At 45.7% G+C, this 6,000-nt stretch overlaps 1 long non-coding RNA gene across 1 annotated transcript in view; it reads right to left on the reverse strand.

The window, feature by feature from the left end:
- LOC143832138 (uncharacterized) overlaps positions 1 to 5,524 on the reverse strand; it is a 104,658-nt gene extending 99,134 nt beyond the window's left edge. The window contains exon 1 of the long non-coding RNA XR_013229110.1: positions 5,342 to 5,524. This is a non-coding gene — a long non-coding RNA (uncharacterized LOC143832138). The remainder of the gene's footprint in view (positions 1 to 5,341) is intronic.
- Positions 5,525 to 6,000: the final 476 nt, after the last annotated feature.

Genomic DNA, 6,000 nt, shown 5'->3' on the forward strand with positions numbered 1-6,000 from the left:
ATGTATCTTCTGGATTATTAAACAGAAAATACTAGACCATTATTATTATTATTATTATTATTATTATTATTATTATTATTATTATTATTATTATTATTATTATTATTATTTGATTTATTGCCCGCCACTCCCTTGCGGCTCGTGGTGGGTTACAACATTCTAAAACCCCATAAAATCCATTAAAATCCAGTTAACACAACTACAGACCAGCAATTATTAGTTAGCAAGCTAACCCGGCAAGATTGGCTAATCCACTAACCTTTTCCCCTACTAGCAGGTGGAGAGGGGGTATTGGTGGTACCCATCTCTAATCCCAATCCCAAGTCCCAAGTCCCGAGTCCCGGGGGGGCATAGATGTTAGCCTTGGCCTCAACTGTAAACCTGGCAGAAGAGCTCCGTCTTGCAGGACCTGCGGAACGATGGAAGATCCCGCAGGGCCCGCAGCTCACCCGGGAGCTCATTCCACCAGGCAGGGGCCAGGACTGAAAAGGCCCTGGCCCTGGTCAAGGCCAGGCGTGCTTCCCTAGGGCCGGGAACAACCAACAAATTTTCTCCCACAGAGCGTAAGGCTCTGTGGGAGGCATAGGGTGATAGGCGATCCCTCAGGTATGTGGGTCCCAACTCGCGTATAGCCTTAAAGGTTAGAACCAGAACATTGAACCAGATCCGGGCAGCAATTGGCAACCAGTACAGCTGCCTCAGCACCGGCTGGATGTGGGCCCTCGACGGTGTACCAGTTAGGACCCTAGCAGCTGCATTTTGCACTAGCTGAAGTTTCCGGATCAAGGACAAGGGAAGGCCCACGTAGAGCGAGTTACAGAAATCTATGCTGGAGGTGACCGTTGCATGGATCACCGTGGCCAGGTGTTCGGGGGACAGGTAGGGCGCTAGTAGACGGGCTTGGTGAAGCTGGAAAAATGCCTGGCCCACTACTCTTTTGACCTGTGCCTCCAAGGTCAGGGAGGTATCAATGATCACGCCCAAGTTCCTGGCCTGGGATGCGATGGTAAGGTGGGCAAGCGCGCTTCCTGCTCCCGCCCCCTACGTCCCAGTCACAGGACCTCCGTCTTGGAGCGGTTGAGTTTCAGGCGACTCTCCTCGAACCATTCTGTCACCGCTTCCAAACATCTGGCAAATGGTTCTGGGGGAGAGTCCGGGCGGCCGTCCATGAGGAGATAGAGCTGGGTGTCATCAGCGTACTGCTGGCAACCCAGCCCAAAGCTCCGCACCAGCTGGGCCAGAGGGCGCATAAAGACATTAAACAATGTGGGGGAGAGGACCGCGCCCTGTGGGACTCCACACGGAAGTCTGTAGGAGCGCGAGAGCTCATCCCCCACAGCTACCCTCTGGGTCCGGTCCTGGAGAAAGGAGCGTATCCAGCGTAAAGCTGTGCCCCGTATCCCCGTTTCGGCGAGGCGGTGGACCAATAATTCATGGTCCACGGTGTCAAAAGCAGCCGACAGGTCCAGACGGACCAGCACTGCCGCCCCTATCTAGCTGGCGGCAGAGATCATCCAACAGGGCGACCAGCACTGTCTCCACCCCATGGCCAGGTCGGAAGCCAGACTGATATGGATCGAGTGCCGAAGATGTGGTTCTGCTGAGTGCACATTCACAGTGGAATGATATTATGGACATATCAGGTTACAGTTGGCCTTCAAGCAATAACCAGTAAACAGTTTCTGTCCAGTCTGTTCCTCTACAAACTGTGAAGCTTCATGTACTAACATGAATCAGTTCGTAGTGGTAAAATCTTCAGCAGGATGATTACCAATAAAAGTACCTTATTCATAACTCTGGACATATTTGCATTTGTATATTTTCTGAATTCTTTTTTTTCCCCTCACCTAAAGCAGCTGCCTGGAAATAAATCTAAGAACACATTCACAGAGCAAATCCTTTGGGTTGAAGTTGTTAAGCAGCTGGGCAAATGAAATACAACTATGACTAGGATAGTTGAACTGACCCAGTTTCACCTAAAGAAAAATCCCTCACAGAACAAGAGAAGAGCTGAATCAGACACCAGAGCCAGTTTGGTGTAGTGGTTAGGAGTGCGGACTTCTAATCTGGCATGCCAGGTTCGATTCTGCGCTCCCCCACATGCAACCAGCTGGGTGACTTTGGGCTCGCCACGGCACTGATAAAACTGTTCTGACCGGGCAGTGATATCAGTGCTCTCTCAGCCTCACCCACCCCACAGGGTGTCTGTTGTGGGGAGAGGAATGGGAAGGCGACTGTAAGCAGCTTTGAGCCTCCTTCGGGTAGGGAAAAGCAGCATATAAGAACCAACTCTTCTTCTTCTTCTTCTTGTCAAATTGTTCCTATTAAAAGGTGATAATTCAGCAGCATGGCCATGCTGTCAGTCCCCTGGTGACAAGCATTTTCTAAACACACATGCGTGTATATATGTGTGTGTGTGTGTTGTATGGGGGAGGGGATAGTTCAAACAAGAATTTTAGACCCCATTCTAGTTCTTCTCAGAAAAGTTCTAGCAGGACCATCTGTTTGAGATCTGGAGACAGACATTCATTTTAAAAGTACATTTTACACATTCATTTTAGAAATTAAGAGCATCTATGAATTATACTCTGAAGCATATTTGAGGTTCTTATGTTCATTTGCTTTTGAGGGTTGCTCAGTTTCCATAGCATAAGCCAGACCTAAAAGACCCTTGCTTCCTGTCCATCCCCCCCCCACACACACACACACACCCATGATGGTGACCACTATCTGGTATTAGAGAACCTTCTGACTTGGAGGGATTTAGTTCAATAAAGATAATTTGACTGTATGTTCAGGTGTTGGGGAAATCCTACAGAACAGTTGCCTCTTCAACTGGCAGGAAGGATGAAGCCTCAAAAACAGCCAAGCTGGTTCTTATATATGAAGAAGAGTTGGTTCTTATATGCCGCTTTTTTCTACCAGGAGTCTCAAAGTGGCTTACAGTCGCCTTCCCTTTCCTCTCCCCAGAACAGACACCCTGTAAGGTAGGCGAGGCTGAGAGAGCCCTGATACCACTGCTTGGTCAGAACAGCTTTATCAGCACTGTGGTGACTATCTGACACAAATATTATGAACTTGGCCTTCTGTACATGTCTAGTCAACAGAACAATTATATATACCTGTTTTGTTTCCAGCTTTTCCAGTTCCAGCCTTCAGTCCTACCCTCCTGCTCCAGCAACTGACCTGAGCACTATGAACTGGAGAAGTCCACTACAGCTTAGGTTTGAGAATATCTGTGCAGGGCCTTTAAGTAACTTTGAAAGATTTATTTGACTGAATGTGAGGCAGCATTCCCTGGCTTTCTTGTAAAGTAGTCTCTCATGGTACTATCATTCATGTCTTCTTTTCCTCCCCCCTCGATGCCTTCTCTGTGTTTTGGTATCAGAGTATTCTACTGGTCCTTTTAAGAGTTCAATATGGGGGAAAGGATTTGTTTCCTTTTTAATTGAATCTGATGTCAAATCTAAAATTATAAAATAAAGTGTACCTTTACAGGGACACTGTTTAAAATCTCTGCATTTCAATGATATCTTAATTGTGAACCATAAGCTCCACCCCCCCCACCCAAGGATATCATGGAAATTTATAGATTGCCACACTGGATAAGAGGGTGTTGAAAAAAGCAGAGATCAGGCTCAAAATTATCCCACTGAACCATATGGTATCCTTATTAGTTCTTGACTGTATTCGATATTTATTTAGGTATTTATACCCTATTTTTCTCATCAGTGGGGTTCCCCAAGCTTCTTACAACATCATTCACCCCTCTTTCATTTTATCCTAACAACAACTGTGAGTTAAGTTAGGCTGACAGAGAGCAGCCGGCCCAAGGTCACAGAGCAAACTTCCCTGGAAGAGCGGGGATTTGAAAGTGTGTCTTCTAGATCTAGTCCATCACTATACTATGTTGACTATAGGTAGGAAGTATACACTTGCACATTGGAAAGCTTATTCCCAGACTGTGTTTCTCTCCCCTTGATCAAGGCCTTCCTTAGTCTATTTGTTTGCCAAGGAAGCCCACAGATCATGGATTAATAGCATCAGCCTTAGCAGTTGCACCTCTCACCCTGTTTGTCACCAGAATTAGTTTTCTGACTATGATTTGTGCCTAAGCCTTCATACCTGGCTCCCTGACTTCAAATGGCACAAGGAAAACAAAATGGCAAATCATAAATTTCATGCTGCACCAAATTCTACCAATGTTCTTTCTGGGTTGCTAAGACAATCCCTAGACTCAAAAAATATTAGAATTCAGACATTCGTATGGAAGAACTCAATGTAGCTTGCCAACAGGGAACATAATGGTCACATGGCCTTCTATTATCACTGAATACTGCCACCCACCCTGCCAATCAGCCCACAGGAACAGAAAGGATGTCACCAGAAGAAACACTGTTGTTCAGAAGAGCAATGGCTTCCCCATTGAATATAGAATAGGAGGGGGACTCCAAAAGGCAAATATCTGCTCATACTGCTCATAGAACAGTGGGCTTTTGGAGCACTGTCAGTTAAAAACGATCCCAAAAATGAGGGCAAAAATAAACTTGTGAGGGAATGGCAACTGGGAACCCCAGTTTTCCTGCAGTCTTTGAATTGACACAATGACCAATCAGCAACAGACTACCATGCTACATCAGCTTTGGAGGCACATAGAAGGGGAAGGACGTTAATCCATTCTTGGATATTGTGGAGAAAAGGTAGCGTCACCACAAAGTGCCCAAAATCAAAATGGAAATTCAATGAAGTCCAGAACGGAGATGTTTATTTGGGCTGGGAGAGAATAAAAAGCCCAGTACAGACTCATCCTAGGATAAAGCAATGAAGAGATGTTCCTAGTATTTTTGTTTGTCCCATGAGAGAACTGCTGTGCTGTGATTGGTGGCTGGCTGTGATTTTTATTTCAAATGTGCATACAAACACACATCTGTTTCATGCAACCAAGCTGAGTAATTCACCATAATATGACCCTGTCAATATCAAAGGGATTGCTTGCAGTTGAATGTGTACACACACATACACAATTTGCAACCACGGGATGTGTTTGTGAATGTTCCAGGCAGAGCTCAGTTAAGCTGGGGGGGGGGGGGTTGCATGCTGCATAACCTCTCCAAAAGATACTCTTGCTGTGGCCTGCAGTAAGTCCACCTCACTATCTTCTGTTTACCTAGCCTTTGTGTTAAAAAAATAATACTGAAGATGGCTTCTATAATAAAATTACAGAACTCATACAAAACAAATACAATTCAAAACATATGTGGCTGAAACTGTTGATCTTAAAGGTGCCACTAAACTCAAACTTTATTCTACTGCTTCAGACCAGGGCTGAATCTGCACTTACTTTGTTTATTCCTGTTGAATTCAGATCGATTTGAGCTCGGGTCTTCTTCATTGCTTTCCCCCGACTTGAAACAGAAAGTTCTCTGCACCATTCAGGGAGCTGAGAGAGGGAAGGGCGGAGGATTTCTCCTCTTTTGAAGCAGCACGAGGGGAGGGAGCTGGGGAGGGAGCTGAGCAGCCAGCCAGCCAGCCAGCCTCTCAGAGAAGAGACAAAACTCTGCTGGTTCTGGAACACAGATTCCAGAGGGAAACAAAGAAAAAATAAATCTTGGCAGGAAAGTTTCGCAACCAGGAAGCATTTGAACTGATGAACCGACCAAGCAGGGCTTTTGTACAATGTTGGAGGCTCGGCAGCAAGTTACTTTGGGAAAAGCAGAGAGTTGCACCTTTAGTCGTGCGATTTTAAAAATATCAAGGGTTAAAAGCACTCCAGTATATCGCGAGGAAAAGGTAGGGTCACTCCAGATCAATCATGTTTGTTGCAGAGGGAAAATTTTAACTGCCCAATATCAAAATGGAAATCGCCTTCTGTGTAGACAGCAGGGACTGAATTGACTTGGGATTGCAATAAAAACTCTGTGGAGACTCCAGACAACATGGCTGCCCACCTGAACCTAAAACATAGCCAGTGTTATGTGGTGGTTACATTGTAAGGCTAGG

This window comes from Paroedura picta, chromosome 3 (assembly GCF_049243985.1).
Source record: "Paroedura picta isolate Pp20150507F chromosome 3, Ppicta_v3.0, whole genome shotgun sequence".
In the NCBI taxonomy this organism is placed as follows: Eukaryota; Metazoa; Chordata; class Lepidosauria; order Squamata; family Gekkonidae; genus Paroedura; species Paroedura picta.